General features: G+C 41.6%; 1 pseudogene; it reads left to right on the plus strand.

Moving 5' to 3' along the window:
- Window positions 1–390: 390 nt before the first annotated feature.
- On the plus strand, window positions 391–14,189 carry LOC125901426 (uncharacterized; annotated as a pseudogene).
- The last annotated feature ends 9,774 nt before the right edge of the window (window positions 14,190–23,963 follow it).

A 23,963-nucleotide genomic window follows, 5' to 3' on the forward strand; every position in this document is an offset into this window, starting at 1 on the left:
ATGGACATTGTGGGTCCACTGGTGAAAAGCAGCGGGGGTCACCAGTACATCTTGGTCGTGTGCAACTATGCCACCTGTTTCTCAGAAGCTTTCTCCCTGTGCACCATCACTGCTCCCACGGTCCTACGTATTTTGGTGCAACTGTTTTCCACGCCACACCAACCACAGACTGATGGCCCCGTCGAAAGGTTCAACCAAAAGTTTGTGGACAACACTGGCAAGGACTGGGACCACTGGCTGCCATTCCTGCTCTTTGCCTACCGACAAGCTCCTCAGGCCTCAACATGTTTCTCCCCTTTTGAGCTGCTGTATGGCTGGGATGTACAGGGACCACTGGATCTGCTCTGAAAGGGCTGGGAGGCCCCTTCTACCAATCCAAGCGACAGGGGGATGGTGCAATTTGTGCTTAAGACGAGGGATCAGCTGGCAAGATACCAAGAGGAGTCAGAAGTCAACCTGCGTGAGGCCCAGAAAAGCCAGAAGACGTGGTATGACCAACAGGCTCGGCAAAGAGGGTTCCAACCTGGCCAGAAAGTTCTGCTGCTTCTCCCTTCCTCCAACAGCAAGCTCCTGGCAAAGTGACAAGGACCATACATCATCACCCGCAAAATGGGCCCAGTCACCTATAAGGTCCATCACCCAAAGAAGAAGAAGGCAAAACAAACCTACTGACCTCTTAGCATTGTGTTCGCTCCTTGCTAGGCATTTGATCCTTCTAAAATGGAAAGATGCTATCCCTCCTTCTCATATGCAGCAGATCAGGGATACTATATGATATTAGAAGAAATTAAGCGCACACTTTGTTCATCCAGCAAATTCTACGAATCCTGGCAGCCATTTCTGGTCTACATAAAGAGAAGCCAGAGTTAAATGATGACCTTTAGTGCAAGTGTGTCTTCAAGACGTCAGTAACAAAACATTATGTTCCTCTTCCTACTTTCTTTTTGAATTACCTAATTATAGTTATTTTTAATTTAATATATTCTTTGTTTTTTCTTAACCATTAATTTATTTACATTTTGCTCGGAATGTTTCATTGTTATAATTTTATAACATATATGATATTAAGCACACTGAGGTTGCTATCACTATTATTAAAAGTTAACATTTTGCTATAATGGTTGTTCCCTACAGTAATTTATTCTTGGGGTCCCTGGGGACCCCAGTCAGTAGCTACTGTATGTAAAATATGTTGGTAGGATTAAGGTTAATCCTTTGTCACTGGCTTTTTTCTAATTTTTTTAACTGTATTTAAAGGTGGAGCATGTGTTTTGTATGTGTTCTTTGTATGTTCATGACCTACAAAATCAATACACTTTACAAAACTTTACAAAAAAACAAAATAAAAGAAAAGACAATGATTTACACCTATAGCCTGATTTTAAGTTTATAGTCTGTTTACATTTTTTGCAACTCTGCATCATGAAATTTTACGCAGCTTTAGTTACCTCGGTTACAATCAGGAAGAGCTACTTTGTAATCTAATTCACAAATAAAATATGGAGGTGTATCCTTGATTGACCACTCCAAACGGATCTAATTAGGGGAGACTGAAAAAGCATTTCTATGCAACGATCAGAGAAGTACCTATGGCTGATGTACCCTTGAGCAAGGTAGTTCATCCCTGAATTGTTCAAATGGAGCTGCTCAGACACTGGTAGTGTCAGTCTGTAAGTGTGAGGCAGAGTTGGTTTTGGGGAAAAAAACAAAAAAAAAAATTTTTGGTCAGGTGAAGGAATAGAGCACAGTTTTGTTCCAGCTTCACAGTAAGGATTGGCAAGTTGGCATTTGGTGTGGATTTAAAAAAAAATTGAATTTCAACTATTACACATTTGCATCAACCTCAAACAGATTGAACAACTGATGGTGAAATTACACAGTAAGCTTTTATAAAAAGTCTTCTTTTGACCCATTTCACCACATGAAGAGAAGCACACAGGCACTATAGGTTACTCCTGAAATGTTTTTACCCTGCAAGGTGGTGAGATCTAGCCATAGGTTCAACACTTTGGACCCCGTGATCACTTGACAGTATGACTGAAAGCAATAAACATAGTTTTGAACATATGTGACTTCAGCATGGTCAGTCCCAATAATTGCAGTGAGCTCCAAAGGTTTTGTGTTGTCTCACCATTAGGCCAAGATTTTCACTTGACACTTTAGTCCATGACAAAGTGTCTCAATAACTAATGACTATATTGTTTGGAATTTACTCAGCACATTCATGCTCCTCAGAGAAAGAACCCTTTCCTTTTTGGACACCCCATGAGCTCTGTGACTTCAGTGCCATCAGGGCCTTTCTTGCTCTCCATAGGAAAAAAAATCAGGTGCTGTTAGTTCCTTCTGACATTTTTTTATTGTGGAGAATGAATACTGAATGAGAGACACCGTGGCATGTAACAATCAGAAACTGCCTGGGAAACTGACACGTCCAAAACTGACACTAAATGGGGACCTAGAGTGTGATAGTTTAAAGTGTTTGGACACTGTACAAGCTGCTGTATTTGATGAGTTGGTACGGTACGAAACGATACCATACCGTACAATACCATACACTACGATTTCATACCATACAGTACAATACAACTTTGTCAGTTTACACTGAAATTAATTTAGTGTCCTCAGACAGTGCCAAGAAGTTCACACACAAATTAGACATACAGTTCTACAAACAGCGCATAGCCATAAAAAACACACCAAACAGTCATGACCATGGAGCACATTGTATAATACCCTTAGATTCAGACTAGATTCAGATCTTTATTAGCAGCACACTGATTTTGGTTTAGCAACAGGAAGGTATAAACAAAATTTTCAGTCTGTCGTGTTTAAATGGAGGGACTCTGAAAATGTGAATATTTTGTGTTTACTTCTATGTGACAGTATACTGAATATTTTGAGGTTGTGGACAAACCAAGACATTTGAGGACTTCATCTTGAGCATTTTCCACCATTCTCTGTCATTTTATAGACCAAATAGATTACTTGAGAAATTTGACAAATTCATCGACAATGAAAATAATCATTTGTTGCAGCCCTAGCTGCACTCAGCCATCTTGATGCTGAGAACAGTGTCCAGACAACTCATACGTCTGAAATTTTCCATAGTGCTCCTTCAAGCTACTATCACATGATCAGCATCAATCAGCTTCATACTGTAAAACCACTTACTATTGTGCAGTGACTGCTTAAGCCTAGCTACAAAATTCCTTTGGCAGCTCAGTATGCAACACAAGGCTGTGATAAGTGTCTGAAGGCTGTGCCACTTGGCTTTACTTATGGGTAGGACCGAAAGCCTGCAGTCGTCCCACTGCGTCCTAAAACTTTTTCTAAGAATTCTATGTCTTCTGTGTGTCTTTGTAGTGTTGACATGAATTGCACTACTGGGTACACACATTTGGGCAGTCTTCCCACCAAAGCGTTCATGGTGTTGCACTCTGGCTGTTCATTCTTGCGTCAAATGAAAAAGAGAGATGGAGAGAGTTAAAGTTCATATCCCCTTTCTTTTTACACTTCTGCACACAAGGACAGTGTTCAGATGCGACCCTTGATCTGTTATTGGAGAGATGTGGGGGTAGTGGGTTCAGATGCTGTCAGAGGATCTGACTGGCACTTCGTTTGAAGCGTACTAAGGCCTTTAGTTTTTATAGAGTCATCAGATCTACAATAAAGGTCTATGATCAGTGATTGTAGTCATTCTGCTCCAAGACAGCTGATAAAACTGTCTTGTTTGTACCAAAAAGTATTGTCATCATAAGACCCAGACCCAGTATTTACAGTACTAAACAGACCCAAATGCAGAGCTCAAATAATGTTTTATGCTTAAGTAATAAGAACTACATCTCAGAATGCCAACAATTCACCAAACCAAACACAAGCCAGTATCTCCTGACATAAATCTACTTACTATGTGTTTAAACAACTGATATGAATATAAACTACATGTCATGTAAAACCAGAGCAAGACAAATGAAATTGCGTGTCTTGCTTTAGACGGCCACATCATTAGATATTGCTGTGCGCTTTTACAAGGACCCCTATCTTCACAGATGGCTACTTTAACAAGGCAAAAACAAATATGGGAGATGAGAGCAGCATTAAATGGGACATGGGCAGTGAAAACTGCTCAGCCTTGATGCTATCTGCTCCAGCGAGCCAGGCTTTTTCACGCTCAATTTAAAGTTTGAGGGAGTAAAAGTTGCTTGTGTGCTTTTGATCTGGCTTGCTACAGTTTGCCTTTCCATGACATGCCATGATTAGGGAGAGCCACTCAGGTGTGTCAGATACAGAGGGAGGTGAGTGTTATATATGCCTGTCACTACAAAACAATTTCACATCAAGCCTGTTGTAGTGGAATCATGGTGTAATGGCACTTTGTTTCAGAGAGAAAGCTGAAACATACAGGATCTTTGACATTCTGCTAAACAAGACAATACAGTATATGACAGAATAAACATGATTTCATTATTTTTCATTGCCTTCCTAAATGATTCACATGATCGTATGCTTCTGTTGGCAGGACAACATGTCAGGCTAACACATTCTGTCTGCCAACTCGTCAGATGCCAACACTTTGTCAGTGGTCCTACATGTCAAACTTTAGCACCCTAGGTACCCCTCTGGCATCACTTTTGGAAGTTCAGGGACAGCATGTCAGTTCCAAGTCCTTACATGCATAGTGTCTTTCAAAATAAAGTTCCATGTTCAAAGAAAACTTGCAGTGTCTGCTCATTAAATCCATACAGTCTTGTTTCAAAATAAACCTAAAATGTGCAATGTCCCCTTGGAGGAAACACAGCTTTTATTTACTTATATTTCACAGATATGACACTTTAGTTTTCAAAAATTGTGAAGACGATAAACCATCCAAATAAACCATCCATCTATCCATCCATCCATCTTCTACCCGCTTCATCCTCTTGAGGGTCGCGGGGGGGCTGGAGCCTATCCCAGCTGACATCGGGTGAGAGGCAGGGTACACCCTGGACAGGTCGCCAGACTATCACAGGGCTGACACATAGAGACAGACAACCATTCACGCTCACATTCACACCTACAGACAATATAGAGTTATCAATTAACGTAATCCCCAATCTGCATGTCTTTGGACTGTGGGAGGAAGCCGGAGTGCCCGGAGAGAACCCACGCTGACACGGGGACAACATGCAAACTCCACACAGAAGGGCTCCCACATCCGGGATTGAACCAGGAACCCTCTTGCTGTGAGGCGAGAGTGCTAACCACCACACCACCGTGCCGCCAAGATGATAAACCCCTCATACAAAATAGCATTTTAAGTTGCTGTCACTAGGCTAATTTATGCAATGTAAAAAATCATAGGCTAATGCTAATAATATTAGCATGCTGTATTTGTGGGGAAAACGTGCCTATTATAAGTTGTTTTGTCTGTGAACCTTGTCTGTTGAGATGGAGACAAACATTGTAATGTTACCTTTGTTATATGTTGCTGTTATGAGTAGAGAAGAACTCTGCTCACTGCTTGACTAATCTACATGATGTAAAATGTGATAGGCTTGTTCTAATAATGTTAGCATGTAGTATTTGTGAGGGAAATGTGTCAAGCAAAGGACAAGTGTTTTGTCTGTGAACCTTGTAAGTTTTTATAAAGCCAATGTGTGTACTTTGGTTTGAAATTGTTGCCATTAATCCATGTTTAATGTGTGTTTTAGGTTAATTTTGAATCAGTCAAATTTGAATTCATCAAACTTCACAGCCCCAGCAGCCTCCTGGGTAAAAGTCCTGTTTCATTGATTTAACCAGACTGAAACAAAGCAACAATAAACAGTAACACTACAAATCCCGTCTTTCTATTGGAACTAGAAAAAAAACAGCTATTGTATCACTTCCAGCTTTTAGATGTTATGTTTTGTCTGATTCCCCATCTAGTAGATCAATGTGAATTATAGGCCTGTTTAAGAAAGGAAATAAAAAAACATTCTTCAGTCATGTGTAATTTCCCCCTTTTTTAACCTGCTCTACCTTAGGTAGATAGATAGGTTACACAAGAAGAAGTGGGTATACTGTCCTATATATTCCAGTGGCTTTTTGGTTGATAGGTGGGTATACTGTATATGAACGGAAAAAGAAGTAGGTATATCATTATTTCATTTTATTTTTAATTATTTTATTAAGAGCATTCCAGTTTACCAGTTCTATCATGCCTATTGTCTTCCAGCAATAAACACATTTTAATTGTCAGTTTGAACAATTTCCATTCAGTGACATGTGATGCTGCATACCAACCATCACTGAAACTATTCTGATGTGTGCTTCTATTATATGTATTTTTTCTAAAACATTTAGACTCAATATTGTTTCTATAAATTCTGGCATATTTTAGCTATAACAATAATATAAATGAATAATTTGCACTGCATGTCTCAGTAGTTATCAAACTGTCCATTCTAATGACCTGACTAATATTTCACATTCTGTTTTGTCATGTGGGAAGACATTAATAAACAAGAGTCCTTAGACATGCTGGCAGCTCTGTAAGACTGCTACAATGACAATGCTAACATGCTAGTGCTAAGAAGGTAGCATGTTTAATATGTTCCACCATACATTGTTAGGATGCAAACATTTGCTACTTGGCACAGAACATACAGTACAGTTGAGGCTGATGTGAATGATATAAATTTTTCAGGTATTCGGTCATAAACCGTAATACTGTACAAAGTGAAATTATGACGAGATGATTTTGCTGCATGAGAAGTTAAGGATTAAAGGAGCTATATGTAAGAAATCTAAAGCAAATAAGCATAAAATCATCCTAACATGTCACAGAGACTAAGGAATAATGTTCATATAACATACTGATCTCAGCGACTACAATAGTACAGCCAGAATATTTGCATCTAAAAAGTTTTTTTGCAGTCTGCAAATCATGTTTATGTTTTGAATTTGTTTTTTGGCCTGTTGCGCCACCCACCGCCGTCTACCAGTCACGCAGTCAGTCGAGTCTCAGCATCAGTTACAGTTACGACTGAGCTACAGCAGCACGGCAAGCAGCGTTAGCAGTGTCCCAGTACATAGCATTATCAGCTGGCTCCTCCTCAGCTGTATCCTAGCAGCAGCGTTAGCAGTGTCCCAGTACATAGCATTAGCAGCCGGCTCCTCCTCAGCTGTATCCCGGCAGCAGTGTTATCAGCAGAGAAGCCGGACTTGCTCGAACGGTCAGCTGGAAAACCGAAGATCAAGGACGCGGCGACGAGGCCTTGCCACGGCAGCCGCCTGTGGGCAAACAAATCAGTCTCCAGTGTGCCGCTGTCCAGCAACCTCGAATCTGTAGGGGAAGGGGGGCGGACATCACTCACGGCAGTATTTTGAATTTGAGTGCAGTAACTGTTTTGGCCACATTCTCATTCATTTTATTGCTCCCATCTAATAGCTGATGAGATAGTTCAGTCAATATGATAAATGTCAAAATGCTGGTGGAGCTAGAGAGAAAGACAGGGGATATCCAAAGTCATTGGATTCATCCTCTGGGGAAAGCATGTATCTACCTTATTCTCTGTCAATTCATTCAGTAGTTGAGATAATTTGGTTTTGACTGAAGTGGTGTGCCGAACAACTGACAGAACAACACTGCTAAGATGCTGTAAGCATGGATTAAATCAGTAGCAGTATAAGGCAGTATGAGCTGTGTAACCATGCTCCCATATTTATATTTCAGACAGTTGCACATCATATGTACAGTCGCATGCAAAAGTTTGGGCACCTCTGGTGAAAATCAGTTTTACTGTGAATAGTTAAGTGAGTAGAAGATTAACTGATCTCCAAGAGGTTAAAGATGAAACATGCTTTTCAAGTTTGGTGTATTATTTTTGTTTCAATTTTAGAGTGAAAAAAGGAAAGGGGCACAGTCAATGTTAGGAAAGCTTTATAAATACTCTGTCTCCTGAAACCTTGTCCCAACAATCAGCAGCCATGGGCTCCTCTCAACAGCTGCCTAGCACTCTGAAAACTGAAATAACTGATGGCCACAAAGTAGGAGTAAACTTAGATAGCACAGCGTTCTCAGTTTGTAGTGTAACTAAGAAATGGCAGTTAACAGGAACTGTGGAGGTCAAGTTGAGGTCTGGAAGACCAAGAAAACTTTTCAAGAAAGCTACTTATATGATTGCTAGAAAGGGAAATCAAAACCCTCATTTGACTGCAAAAGACCTGTAGGAAGATTCATCAGACTCTGGAGTGGTGGTGCACTGTTGTACTGTGCAGCAACACCTGACCTTCACGGAAGAGTTATCAGAAGAAAACTTTTCCTGAGTCGTTACGGCAAAATTTAGCATCAGAAGTTTGCAAAGGAGCATCTAAACAAGCCTGATACTTTTTGGACACAAGTCCTGTGGAATCAGTGGCATAGGGAACATTTCACTGGTAGAAGGAAGTTAAATTTTAGCCAATTTTAGAAACAAACATCACACCATCTGTAAAAAAAAAAGCTGAAGATGAAGAGAAGATGGCTTCTACAACAGGACAATGAACCTAAACACACCTCGAAATCCACAATGGACGACCTCAAGAGGCACAAGCTGAAGGTTTTGCCATGGCCCTCACAGTCCCCCGACCTAAACATCATTAAAAATCTGTGGATAGAGCTCAAAGAGCAGTGCATTCAAGACAACCCAAGAATCCCGCAGAACTAGAAGCCTTTTGCAGAAAGAATGGGTAAACATCCCCTAAACAAGAACTGAGAGACTCTTAGCTGGTTACAAAAAGTGTTTAGAGACTGTGATACTTGTCAAAGGGGACACTACTAAGTACTGACCATGCAGGATGCCCAAACATTTGCTCCAGGCCCTTTTCCCTTTTTTTATTTTGAAACTGGAAAAGACTGACATTAAAAAGTAATCTTGCTTAAAATATTAAGGAAATGTGCCATCATTAACTTGGAGATCAGTTCATCTCCTAAACAAAATTTTGACCAGGGGTGCCCAAACTTTTGCATGTCACTGTAAAAATACAAACTCCAAGGAAACAATGGAGCTGCTGAAGCCAACTAACAGCTGATCCAGCTGTGCCACACCAGCAACTGGCATTACTTCAGATGGCCCCCGAGAGGGAAAGATGCCTCATTTAGCCAAATGCCATTTCTCTATCATATATTTCACAATCTCAAGAGGTCACTTATCAAAAATGTATCATCTGTTTGAACACTGAACTTTGGAACTAATCACCAAAGCTGTTGTTTTTCTGGTGAGGACAGTCTCCTGAATGTTGATAAAAGACTGACACACAATGAAAATATGAAACATATATGCTGATATACGTTTATATAATAACAACTAATTTTTCCTCATTAGCATGTCCTTATCAAAAATCACTGATCTCTCTGAGGTCAGGTGGTGGCTTTTAGCCAATGAATGCCTCAGTGCTCTGCTCACATGTAGAACTATAAGCAGGACGATGTCTCTCTGACCCTTCAGCTGCCTCCTCCAACTGTGTCACTGATGACAAAATGACATTCATTTTTTCTTTTTCTTTTTTAAGAGAGAAGTAATTAAAATGACATTGTTGTCAAGAAGCCCAGAGGACAAACTCAGGCAAGCTGGTTAAATCAATGAATGTAAAAAGCTACTTTAAAATGAGATATGACATGCATAAATGATCATAATGCAGAGGCCGCAGTGACAGCTGGCAGTAATGTATGCATTTATAAGAATCTCATTTCTTAAGCAGGGCTGGATTGAGCTTCTTCCTGTGACACTGATCTCAATCGACATGAATAAGATTTCAATGCCATCTAGATAACCAAAGCCTCTAATTGCACTAATCAGCATTCAGCAGAAACAAATCCAACTTCCTCAGCATGGCAATGTGCTGCTCATGTCCCTCACCAAGAAACACATTGTACACATGAAGCAGGGGTGGAGATGCATGGGCCCAGGCAGCCAGAACAAAACTCTGTTAACCGCATTAGAGGAATGATGTTCAGTGTATGAGTTACATGGAATTATTTGCCTATTACAGTTGGCCACTGGTCACTAAGAGTTGCCCACACAGTGACCAACTCTTAGTGACCAGCTCTTGGTCACTGTTGTAAGGAAGGCTATTGTCTATCATGTGAGAAAGGCTCCTCTGGTGTTTGTGGAACATTCCTGAGCATAGTTGTAGCCCTGTTGTTAAGACTAAATCACAAATCAAAAAATGTACTCAAAAGGCCTTACAATTTCTATGGCACTCATCACCCTTTATCCTCATAAACTTTATTGTTGGTTAGCATTGAGTATCTTAAGAAGCTTGAATATAGCAGATCATGCTCTAGTTAAATCACTGACCCAGCCTCCATCAGTCTGTTTTTAGAGACTTTGTTCAGCTACTTATGTACCAAGCTAAAACCTGCAGCCTAAAACTGCAGTTAATTGAATAGCCACTTGAGACTGGCTCCAAAACTGAGTGAATTCAACCCATTCTTATCCCAATTTGTTAAATACTGCTGCTTTGTCAGTGACCTAAACATCAAAGTATGAGGAGCTAGGTATGCCTCTTGCATCGGTTTTGGACATTCACAGATGGCATCTCAACTGACGCTTGTTACATGCATTGGGTCTGATTGGGTAAATCCATGTGTAGATTTGCACATAAAAGCCTACGCTACTAAAAACCTACTCCGGATTCAGGAACGCCGCGGGAAACTCAGATTTGATCGTAAACACGTGTGTATGATCATGAATGCAATCCATCATAAAGTGACAGCGCGTTCCCGGTAATCAGCAATTAGCATAAATCCCCACCCATGAATAGCCAATGACCACCATATAAGGAGGTGTAGGTGCATCCAGTTGACCTGTCAGTCATGGCACAAAAAAAGAAAGAGAGAGACAGAAAAAAGAATTTTTACGAGGCAGAGATCGAAATAATTTTGGGTGAAGTGGACTTAAGAAAAAACATTTTATTTTCTTCACTTAGTAGTGGTGTGACGGGGACAGGCAAAAAGAAGGCCTGGAGGGAGGTAACAGATGCTGTTAATGTTGTCTCCGTAGTAAAAAAGAACCATCTCAGAGGTGAAGCGTAAACAGTTTGATATGAAACTGGAGGCAAAGAAACGCATAAGCACCCACAAAAAAAATACAGCGGTCACCAAACAAACAGAAAATTCATTTGTGGGGTTTTGAATGAAGTGAGAATGGGAAACCAGAGATGTTTTGTGCGTAATGGATAAACTCTAAATCAATGATGGCTGTCAGAATGTAGAGCTATTAACATTTATTTTAACAAATGATAAGGATAACATATAGCCTACAGCAGTTTTGTATGCATCGTCTTCAAATTATTTGAATCTTAATAGCCTTAAGCTCTGTTTTATACAACGTAAATTAAACATTTTTCAAATCAGATTTATTCAATCAAATGATCAAAAAGCCACAAAAAAAACCCCCAGAAAACATGTGCTGTCTCAAATAATTCTTTCAGCTGGCACGTGCTCCTTCATGGCTCCACCACCTGCTGCTCCTGCTGAACCCAGATACCGAGGCCGAAGAGGCTGTGATCCGGCTGAAAGAACGTGGAGTTGAATTGATTTACATAGATAATTCATAATCATGAACCATTAAACCTGCTAATTGCCACCTAATTTAACTAAATGTGTTATATTTTTAATATTTTGTCATGTTTAGATTACGTGTTTCAAAGGCATCTGTGTATTGTGTACATAACAGAGCGCAATACGAATTAAAATTGTAATTTCCAATAGTGAAAAGCAATATTTATGTGCTTTACTAAATTTACACAAGCAGTACGAATGGTCAGGAGCAGGAGCAGACACGCACATAAATTTCCGTCTGCGTCTGTAAACAGTTTACACACAAATTCCTTCTGCTCACTTGTAAAGCCAAACCTAGTTTTTTTTCCTAAACCCAACCACGTGCATGTGTTGGCAAAACATGTGCATTTTCTGTTGAAGGAAAAATACGTCTATTTGTGGTTTTGTACCAACATAGTGTGTTTATTTCGAAAGAGACTGTATGCAAACTGTACATTTACTGTAGACACAGAAATGTAATTTGAAAACAGACGAGCCTGCATGTAAGAGGCTTTAGTCAACAGAGCGGCCCAGAATATCAACAATCAATGCACCCAGGGTACCTTGCACTTGGGAAGTGAACTCCTGCTTGAAAGTCAGTGGGTGTTGGACCCATCCCCCAACTGTTTGTGCCTGCCCTTATAGGACTTCTGCCACCTTAAAATTCATTATTGTCCTGTGTTTTCCCCCGATGCTGCCAGGTGCTGTTAAACAATAACGGTGACGTGAAATGATGGCTTTTTTCATCTGTGTCTGATGCCAGAAGTCACATCATCACAGCGTGCACTATCTCTGTGATGCTGTTCTCACTAGACATGAAAATGCTCACCAAGCCTGCTGAACCAGAGTGCAGAGGGCCCAGAACGAGTTCCGGTCTACAGCAACCACCCATCAGGGCATTCATGGATGACCTCACAGTCACCACAGAGTCAGTCCCAGGCTGCCAGTGGATTCTGCAGGGGCTCAAAAAGCTGGTGGGGTGGACCAGGATGCATTTTAAACCAGCCAAATCAAGATACATGGTGCTGAGGGAAGGGAGGGTGGAAGACAAGTTCCAGTTTACCATCGTAGGCACAGACATCCTAACCATCACAGAGAAGCCAGTCAAGAGCTTAGGCAAGGTTTTGACAGGGACACAACATCCATTCAGTCGACCTGTACTGAGTTGGATGGCTGGCTGAAATCCAGGCCAACCCAGAAAGTTCAAAGTCTGGATCTACAAGCATAGCATTCTTCCTAGGATCCTGAGGCCCCTCCTTGTCTATGCAGTCCCAATCTCAGTAGTTGAGACCTTAGAGAGGAGGGTCAGCAGCCACCTCAGGAGATGGCTGGATCTGCCAAAGAGCCTGAGCAGCATTGTACTCTATGGATGCAACAACAAACTGCAACTGCCCTTCAAATCATTGGTGGAAGAGTTCAAAGTGACAAGAGCCAGGGAAGTGGTTCAGTATAGGGACTCAAGCGATCCAAAGGTGGCCAAGGCAGGGATCCAAGTAAGGACTGGCAGGAAGTGGAGGGCAGAGGATGCTGTTCAGGAAGCAGAGGTGAGGCTGCATCACAAGAGCCTGGTGGGAGTGGTCACACGAGGCAGAACTGGCCTGGGATCCTTTCCAACTCCCCAAACAAACATCACCAGAGGGAAGGGATGGCGCCATCTGGTTCAGGACGAGATGAGGACTGCAATGGAGGAGACAAGAGTCTGCAAGGCAGTGGGGATGAAGCAGCAGGGAGCTTGGACTAGATGGGAGAATGCGATGGAGAGAAAAGTGACCTGGGCCAAGCTTTGGAAAGCTGAGCCTCACTGCATCAAATTTCTCATCCAGGCAGTATACAACGTGTTTCCAAGCCCATCAAACTTGCACACTTGGGGCATAGCAGAGTCACCAACATGCCCACTGTGTTCCAAACGAGGAAGCCTTGAGCACATCATTAGCTGCTGTACAAGGGCACTTGGAGATGGACAGTACTGATGTTGACATGACCAGGTCCTTAAGACCATCGCTGAAGCCATCGGCATAGGACTGGAGTGGGCAAAGCGGCACCGACCCTCCAAGAAATCCATTACCTTCATCTGGGCAGGGGAACAGACAGCTCCCACCAAAAGAACATCTGCAGGCATTCTGACCTTGGTAAGGGACTGTCAATTGTTGGTCGATCTCGAGCGTCAGCTGAAGTTCCCCAGCCATATAGCAGTTACCACCCTGCGACCAGACATTGTCCTTGTTTCTACCAAGAGTCCATCAAGCAGGCTGTCCTACTGGAGTTGACAAGCCCATGGGAACACCACTTGGAAGAGGCCCTTGAAAAGAAGCTCTCCAAGTACATGGGACTGGTCAGCAACAGTCAGCAGGCTGGATCAAGAGCGAGGTGCCTCCTGGTGGAGGCTGGATGTAGGGGATTTGCGGCCTGATCCTTAGCCAGACCCTACAGCAGTTTGGGCATCAAGGGAGAGAGGAGGAGGAGAGCTATCTGCAATACCACCAATGCTGCAGAGACAGCCTCAAAATGGCTATGGCTTAAGAGAGGAGACTCCAGGAACATCACTGATGATGTGTCCAGATTAGGCATCTGCAGCTGTATGTACACAGGGCAGAGCCTCTTGACTAACAGGTTGTCTGTGGGCATCACCACAGCCTCTCAGTGAGATCCACCTCTCACCCCTCCACACCTCCAAACTCTTGTCCAAATATGGTCAGTTGTGGCTACAAAAATCTGGCGACAGCTGAAATGCGGAACTCAAGGCAATAAAACAGTTCACAAACCAATGGGTGACGTCACAGTAGCTACATCCATTATGTAGACAGTGTGGTCTCTACAATGTGCTGACAGCTCAAAACAAGAGGGCATACCTGTGAAGGAAAAATGTAACAGTGTTTCTTATTACAGATCATAAATGTGTCAGCTCTAAAATTGCAATCATGTCTTTCATTATAATTCAATGTGTGATATAGTTCAGGTCTGGTTGTAGTAGATTGACTGGACATGTAGATACCACCTGTTCCACGTGTCTCTGTCTGTATCCAGGCTAAAGAAATGCTAATTAATCCAAGAATCTCGGTGTGTGTTTGTGCTGCTCATCACCCTCTTAGCAGCTGGCCTGTATCTAATTGCTGCTACAAAATTCCTCTCCATTCACAGGCACGCTGCTGAGCAGAGCGGAGCACAGCAGAGGAGAGTGTAGGAATCAATGCAGAATTCACATCTTTGAAAACTGAGGCGCTGTCACAAATTATTCATCATTAGAATGTGCGAGAGAGGAGGGCGTTTTTATGAGCCTGTTGTGTGTTTGCACTTGAATCTAGGAAAATGCAGCGCTGTTTCATGAGTTGTGTTTCATGTGGCATGGACAGGAATTCATTTGGACACAGGTAAATCAAGGAAAGCGGTCCTCTGAGGTGTCAACAGGCAGCCTTCTGCATACGTTTCAGTCAATGACGGCTTGCTTCTCCTGCTTCTGCCCACTCAACACATTACATAGTGTGTAATCAAAAACAGCGTTACAGGCATAATTAACAGCAATAGCAAAAAAAAAAAAAAAAAAAAAAAACGGGATTAAATATGATTGATATAAGATTAATGAGCCAAACACTGATTGACACAGAACTGAGAGCTAGAAGGAAAGGAGGGGTTTGACCAGAGAGGTTTAATGATATTGCTGCTTAAAATACTGTATTCTCTGTCTGTCGATGGAGGAGTTGAATGCAGATTGAATTCTAATGAATCTTGCTTCTCAACATCCTCCTCCGCCCAAAAAATCCTGTAGTATTTAATGAACATGCAAAATGTGCCAAAATATCTGGGGACAAAAACTGATGGAACAGATGAAATACTTCATGTAGATGGATGTAATGTTTTACTGAAGTCCCAAAAAAAACCCATAGCAGGGTTCTCTGTTTTGGATGTCACTCCCACTGAAGAAAGCCAGTTCAAAACCAATTTCAGGCAATTTTAGAGTACATTTACATAATTTCTGTCCATTACATCCATCTGAAACAACAAAAATGGATCACTGTCCTGCAGTCCTGCTGATCTCAACAACCTAGTTATTATGGTAAAATGAGATTGAAGGCCAGCTGAAGAGCCACAGGGTACAGAGCTTATTTCAACTTTATAACACTGACTTACCGGTGCATTCAGCACCAGTACATACGTGTAATGCAATTCACTACAACACCCCTGTAATGTATTCTATGTTGTAAAGTTTTTATTGAAAACTCACTCTGAGTCTTTATAACACACTCAGAGTAACATAATAACTGCCACTGTGTCAGTATCAGAGAGGCTGAATATGCCTGACTTTAAATGTCTGCAGGAGAGAAGAAATTACGCCTGTGTCAGTGAGACAACAGTCATCACAATAAATCAACATCACAATGATGCTGCTACATTATTAATAATGTATTGCAAGAGGACTGTTCTCCTCAGTGTTTGTGTTCAAATGTACTCAACAACCTAGGGATGGTGCTGTGTTGCTTTACACCTGACTTGTTTAGCTGTGGTTCAGCTAACCCATAATTTGCAGGTGTCTAAAAAACAGCTGCATGCTAGATTGAATCTGAGAAAATGCAGCCCGCTCACCAGAAAAATGTTGGCATTGCACATCTGTACAAACCATACACATAGTACATCGGTACATTATGTAGAAGATACCTTGAAACATTACGTTTCAACAATGCTGTGGTTAATGCGTGATAATGTATAGGTATAAAAAAACACATTATGATTAGGAAAAGATCATATTCTGGTTTAAAATAGCTGGTTTTGGGGAGACAGCTGGAAAAGCAGCAATCAGTGACAGGTTGCTAAAAAACACCTACATTTGGGGGATAAAAAGCTGCAGGAAACTCAGCGATGTCTTGCTGAAACTATTTGTTCCTGTTATTCTGTAACCGTTCCACCTAGGTGACACGTCATCTACCATCCCCTCCAGGGGTGAAATGGCCATTCTGGCATACTGGGCAGTTTTCCGAGGGGCCGATGTGCCCTTTGGGCAGACACAGTCGTCTTTTTTATCCCTTTTTTGTCTGATCAGCCAATGATACAGGTAGTCTGGCCCACTGGTATATTTTCTTAATTGACATTGGGCTGGTCCAATCACATGTTTAAACCCCTCCCCCTTTCGGCTCAGTGCTGTCATTAAACAGCATCTGCAACAAAAAGCGTACCAAAATGGATGACAACAAACAGGAACTGAGAAATTGAAAGTTAGAAAATACTTTTAACTCGGACCTTTCACAGAACCCCTCCTTAATGTGTGTCCCCTCAAATTTTGAAAGAAACCTAAGGAGACGTGGGATACAACTTAACACATTTTTGATTTGTTATTAGAACTATTTAAGATTTTTTTGTTTGTTTGTTTGTTTGTTTTAGTCTAACAACATGCACATCTCTATTAAAAAAATGAAGTTGTTTTGTTTTTTTCCTCCAGAGCTCACCTTCTACAATTGAAGTGAGAAGTTGTGGAAGTGAAAAGTTGTAGTGTACCTTATGGGTGGGGTTAACTGGCAAGAGTTAGTTGTAACACTCGCTGAAAAAGTCTGTTCAACATAATTAATTCAATACAATTATATCTATATACTATAGGTTGACACTGTTTATAGAACTATCTATGATAGATATCCAAACATCTTTACATCCCTCATCTAACCACCAATGCTTCATGAATGTAACGAACAGCACACACATGGATCCATCTGGTATGTGTGATTTTTTTTTTTTTTTTTTAAGATATTTTTTGGGGCTTTTTAGCCTTTAATGTATAGGACAGACAAGTGTGAAGGGGGAAGAGAGAGGGGGAGTGACATGCAGCAAAGGGCCACGGCTGGAGTCGAACCCAGGCCGCTGCGGTAACAGCCTTGTACATGGGGCGCCTGCTCTACCACTAAGCCACCAGCGCCCCAGTATGTGTGAATATTATATTTGTTTTTCTTTTCATCTGTGATAGATTGATGACTAGATGTATGTAGATGGCTATCTCTCCATCTACATCAGGTGAAGGATAGGTATCCATACTGGTATCCGTCCATCTGTTAGTATCATCCATATTCAGTGGTTGGACCCATAGATGCACATAGATTGGGTAACCTAGATCTGCGTGTCAAAGTATTGAATGTATGAATATTGACAAGATTGTGAAATTGTGTCAATAAGATTTGAAATTTGAATTGAAAATACAAAGTATATCTCATTTAATTAAGGACATTAATTCAAACTTAATATAGAAGGCTTAGTTGTAACACCATGTTACAACTAACTCCACTCTATGGAAATAGACTAGGCCTTTTTGGGGTATTTTTCCTGCCTTTACTTTTAAGCTCATATCACAGTCATTATAAAGGCTACAGATCTTGTTTTTTTTCCTCAGGACAATGTGGGCTAACCAGATTTGCCATCATTCCATGTCCTTCTATGTGCCTGTATTTTATATTAATTTTTATATCAATGAAAAAAACAAATCTGTGTTACTAAATTCTTACATGTTTACATGTATCTCACCATAGCAAGTTGGAAGTTGACATATGCTGCCATATATGAAGAGGGGAGACTCTCTGGAATCTGGCAATATAAGAACCATGATGGTGGGACATTCTGTCACTTCACAGTTGTCCAAAACATGTGGTTTGTGCCAGGCGGACATGATTGCCAGTATTTTTTCATTATTGCAAGAAATTCCACTGACTCATTCACAAGTCAAAAATACATTACATGTAAGATCATAGAAAAATAGTCAACCAAGTGCAAGTCCAAGATAATATTTGCCACTTCGCAGTAAAAAAAAAATTCTGGACGTTTTCCTGGCAACATGATCTTGACTTACTTCTCTGTACTCTGTGCTGCTCTTTGACCTAACCTGAACTTTGTTTTGTTGTTGTTTTTCAGTTTCAGTTATATACTGGGGGGACATTTTGGGCTTGGGGGGGGGGCACATGTCCCCGTCGATGTATATGGTGACTACGGCCCTCTCATGCATGCATAATTAGGCTTCAGTTGTCTGGGTGCGCAAAGGTGAAGTGGCTGGTCTTGTCATACAAAGTTTGATGGAGTGTCAACTGGACAATATGGAGATATTTGCATCTTGAAAGCTGGACTACAAATGTGGATAGACAGGGAGAAACAAAGACGTGGTAAGATACGATATTCCTCACTATATGAGGTGACTGATAACAAGATCTGTATAATGGATTGTAAAGAAATTTGTCAGCTTTTTATTTTGTAGACAATCAATCTGTATTTACAGCGTGATGGGATGACAGCACACTGATGTGTGTGGTATCACTGGAAAGCTCTAGTTCTGTGCTTTCATGTGATATGCGTGGCATTTCTGTGTGATGCTGCATTCGCGAGTAATCCATCCAAGAGTAATGTGTGTGCAGAGCTGTATGAAAGCTTTGTTATACATCATTTTAGTGTAACTTAATCTTTTTTTTCGCTATGAAAACAGTGAACTACCGACAAGTGCTTGTCGGAAAGCTGCCGTTCCGCTGTTTCACGTGATATGCGTGGCTTCTCACTATGACGCACGGTCGTGGAGAAAATCAATAGAGAAGAACAGGTGTGAATTTGAACACACTGAACGTCTTTCAGGCCCATAGGTAGTGCTATGTTTTTTGGCAAGAAGCAGAGCATGTGAGCAGAGCAGAGCTGGAGAGGAGCTGAGCGAGGAGCGGCTATTTTTTTTTAAAAGGTGGAGCGGAGCCTTATCTCTCGCTCCAGTTTCGCTCTGGTCGTTCATGCCCCACCCAGAATGCATCTTTGCACCTGCGCACACCCACACTATTTTCTTTCAAAACTATAGCGTTTACTATGTACTTTAGAAAAGAAACTGAGAAGAGAAGCAGCGGTACCTTGGAGAACGGTCCCTAACTGCGGGGAGAAGGGAGCAGGCTTCCCCGGAGGTCGGCCGCTTAACCCGGTCCGTCTCCTCCACACTTTGACTTATTTCCACCCTGCTGACAGCGGTGGTAGCGGTGGAGAACGGTCCCTAACTGCAGGGAGAGGGGAGAGGGCTTCCCCGGAGAATCTACCAAGCTCATGTTTTATTTGTGAATAAAAGATTACAGGTTAGAGTAGTACAACGCAGTTTTTTTGAGCGGAGTGGTGAGTGAGTGGAGCGGGATAAAATTTATGATGGAGTGGACCGGAGCGGAGCGAAGAATGCGCAGAACCAAGTGGAGTGGACGAGCGGTGCAAAGTGACAGGTCTGCGAGCGAGGAGTGGAAATTTTCACCCGCTCCGCTCACATGCTCTGGCAAGAAGACAGCTATTAAGATGATATATGGTTGGATTCAGTGACTGACAAAAACAGCTCAGTAATCAAAAAACAAGTATCACAGAAATTTTGTTAAATCAGCCAAAAACACTCTTTGGCAATTATGTAGTGAAATAAAGAGACTCAAAACACAAAGAATTGGACATTTGAGGATATACTCGTGAGAAAGTCAAATAATTAGTACATCATGACAATTTATAGTGTCTGACAAACAAGCAGTATCAATTGACACACCTGCAAGCTTTTCTATACACACATTAGAAGGTGTTTCCTGTCACCTAAGTTTAAGTTTATTTACTTTATTAATCCCCCCGAGGAGAAATTCAATGTTTTCACTCTTGCTTGTCAATTACACACAGGTCCGAAAGACACACACATGCACAAACAGGACCTATACATGCACAAAGTGGAGAGATGTCAGAGTGAGGGAGCTGCCCTTGGTCAGGCGCCCTGAGCGGTTGGGGGGTTCGGTGCCTTGCTCAAGGGCACCTCAGCAGGAGGTGAACTGGCACCTCTCCAGCCACCAGTCCATGCTCCATAGTTTGGTCCGGATGGGGACTCAAATAGGCGACCCTCCGGTTCCCAACCCAAGTCTCTATTGACTGAGCTACTGCCGCCCCACAAGCTACTGTTTCCTGTCATTTAGATAACCAGTTCTGGAGACAATTGCTTCTCCTCACCTACCTAAATTTGGTCAGAGTCATGTCAGGTCATCTGGCTGAAGTCGCATCAGGTTATCTACACTATAAGAGTTTGTTTACACTTCAGTCACTGAACTCCACTGAAACACATCCAGTCTCTGTGGAATTTCACAGGTCACTGTTTGGCAGTATTGTGGTCAACTGGCTGGAAGCACAGACGGATTGACCCTGTGTAACCACTTAAAAAGTCTGTGTTACAAGTTATCCCGTGTTAGGTTATGCCCTGTTCTCCGCTACACCTTTGTATCATGTAATATATAAATGATTCATATTTGTGTGATCAATTGTGGTGGGCTGGTCTGGGCCTAAATGCCAGCGCCAAGTATTTGTCCAAGTTCACCCCTAATTCCCACCATCTCCCAATGATAAAGACAGTTATACTACATCACTTTAGAAACATTGATAAATGTATGTGCAATGTCACATATTCACGGTTTGCAGAAACATACAGTGTCAACATTTACTTCTGACTACTGGGCTGCAGAATGAGTATTTTTACGCTTTTTGGTTTGATATATACACGATGAATGAGGCAGAATACATCACATCTGCATCTGAAAAGCTCACACAGTCTACCCCACAGTATGTGGAGATGCATGCAAGTGTTTGTTAAATATTGTGATAATTTGCTCCAGTCATGGATTTCTGCAGGTGGAATGACATTATAATCAGTATGACCTGTCTTGTATTAGTCTAGTTGCTTAACTTGTGCACCTTCACATCAACATGACAGCAGTGCAAAAATATCTCTGTGTGGTGAAAGTCTGAAAGTCTTCTAGTTTGCATCTGGTTTTAGTTCGAGACAAACCAGCTTAAAAATAATGAAGGTTTTGACAGCAGAAACTTCTTCAATATAGGACAGGGGCCTCCAGAACAGAGGAAAGCTAGAGCCACCTCATGATACCTCAGAGGTCTAAGCCATTTTTTTTTTGTACGCCTGGTCTCCTTTTACAAAAATACATATAAAACCTCAACACTGTAATGCACAATCATGTTACATTTATCTTTTTTTATGTATGCTGCAGTGATGTCACAATGATGCATAAATTTGGCTTATGACCATAAATACAAAAGAGTACAGTAACTTAAATTGAATCTCATAGATATTTATTCAAATCACAAAATGATGATGTAAATCACGTCATCTGGCAGAGTTTCGCTGGGAGGTAATGGAATATCTAGGCACTGGTTAGATGGAGGGAAGTTTACTAGAGTTCAATTACACATACTAATTACATTCATTTATTCTGACAGTGACTGTATGCAAACTGTACATTTCCCTTGAAAAGTGTATTTTGAAAACACACAATGCATGTAAAAGGCCAAAGATAACATGGGGTCCCAGAATGTCAACGACCAACACATCAAGGGTACCTTTACAGTAATCAGATTACTCCACTGCATGTAATCACATTCTCTTATTAGCTGCATTACTTGGTTTCTTGAGTGCATGTAAATGCACTGATTGTTTCACCATCACTAAGGCTCTTAAGGAGGGCCAAAGTGTGTCTGACATCAGAGATCACTGTTCGCATCTGTGATGTTTGTCTAACATGAACCATGACCACAATCTTTCCCAAATATTAACTGAGTGTAGTTTTAGTTGAGTAAACGTAACGAAACCATATCTATAGATGGCAAATCAGAAAACACTCAAGCTAATCGTTTGTCATAAATTACATAATCTCATTTGTTGTTTAGGCACGAGCACTTGTTGATCACAAGAGATGACAATATATCATTATATTTTTCTAACCTCTTGCACCTGCTATCAGGGCTTTGGGCTTATACAATAACCTTTGTCAGTGCGAACATTTTTGACCACTGGCATGGATAAATATGACCAACAGAATTATCCATTCAGAATGTATACCTAGAGAAGCTGGAAGCACTCCACCAAAGACTTTAACCAGCCTGTGACATGCCCTCACCTCCACTGTCTGTCTGTCCAGTGAAGCAGAAGAGTCATCCTCTGTTCAAAAAGGCAAACGTGCATTAAAAAGCTATCCCATCTCTGCAAAATCCAGATGGTCTCGTATAGTATGTTTGGAATTGTTGGGCTTAAATAGTGATTGCTGTTTGTCTACTCCAAAGTGCAGGATTAAACTATAGGATCAACCAGGGTGCCGTTTTGGCACAGCCTGAGGCTTTTATCATTGTGCCACTCGCTCCGCTCCATCACCAGCTGCCAATTCACACACTGTGCCAGTGACTGCAGAGCTTTTATGGCCCGCTAAACAGGTTGTGGGAAATATATTAACAGGCAACAGGGATTACACTCATTACCGAGTGTTTGCAACAGAAAGCATGCTTGAGATTTTTTCATTATTTGGTTTGAGAGAACTGACAAAAAAAATATCGAGCATATAACCAAGCAATAACCTGACTGTATGGGTGTCACCTTTGCTTTGCAGAATTTACACCATATTTTCAACTGCACAGCAATGACATTTTTTTCACCCTGCTTCCTCCTTCATGCTCAAATATTGATTTCTTTAGCATGTTTATGAGCTGGGCTTCCAGCTTACTTAAATTTGCATGACGCTGATAACATATGACATAGTATAAAGAGCGAGAAAGTCCACATGGGTGTGTGTGTGTGTGTGTGTGTGTGTGTGGAGGCAAGGATGAGTTAAACAAAACTGGACATTGGACCTGAAAACCAGAGTTCATGCCCTGTGTGAAACCAAAAGTCAATGTTGTTTTAATGTAACATTACTTAATTTGCGCGCACTGATGTGACTCACGGGAACTGCCCATTGGTTCGACAGCCCATTGGTTCAACATCCCATTGTTCCGACCATATTAAACTCATTGTTCCTAAGTCCATTCTGAAATCATCATGATGCCCTGTGGTTAAGGTCTGGTTAGGTTTAGGCACAAAAACCACTTGGTTAGGGTCAGGAAAAGATCATGGTGTGGGTTAAAATGAAAAAGAAAGTGACAAACACATAAGCCGTGAGCCTGCTCCGCCTCAAGCCGGTCGCGGCGCACCATACGCCCGCCGCAAGCCCTTCAGCACTGCGGACAGTTGGACTAATGGGATGTCGAACCAATGACATGGACCCGTGACTCACATGATGCATTCAAATCTCATTAGTTCTATAATGATCTGACGACCTGTCGAGTTTATTTAATAATTATGATGTGTACACAACTGCTGTATTTGCTGTGGTTAACTGGTTTACTCAGATGACTTATTGTTAAAAAGCTACGCTCCTTGCTGTTCAATTGGTGTGAATCCTTTCAAGATACAACCACCACAGCAGGTACAATAAACGCTTCTTTCAGCTGTTTTTTAGCTTCTTGCTGTAGCCCCTCTTGGCTACCCTGATCTCTTTTGTGAGCTTGTTTCTGGCCTGCTTGTACAGGGCCCAATCCTTGCTCCTGTAGGCCCCCATGGCCTGGTGCAGCCGCCTGAGTTTGTGTGTGAACCAGGGTTTGTTGT

Source organism: Epinephelus fuscoguttatus, linkage group LG14 (assembly GCF_011397635.1).
Source record: "Epinephelus fuscoguttatus linkage group LG14, E.fuscoguttatus.final_Chr_v1".
In the NCBI taxonomy this organism is placed as follows: domain Eukaryota; kingdom Metazoa; phylum Chordata; class Actinopteri; order Perciformes; family Serranidae; genus Epinephelus; species Epinephelus fuscoguttatus.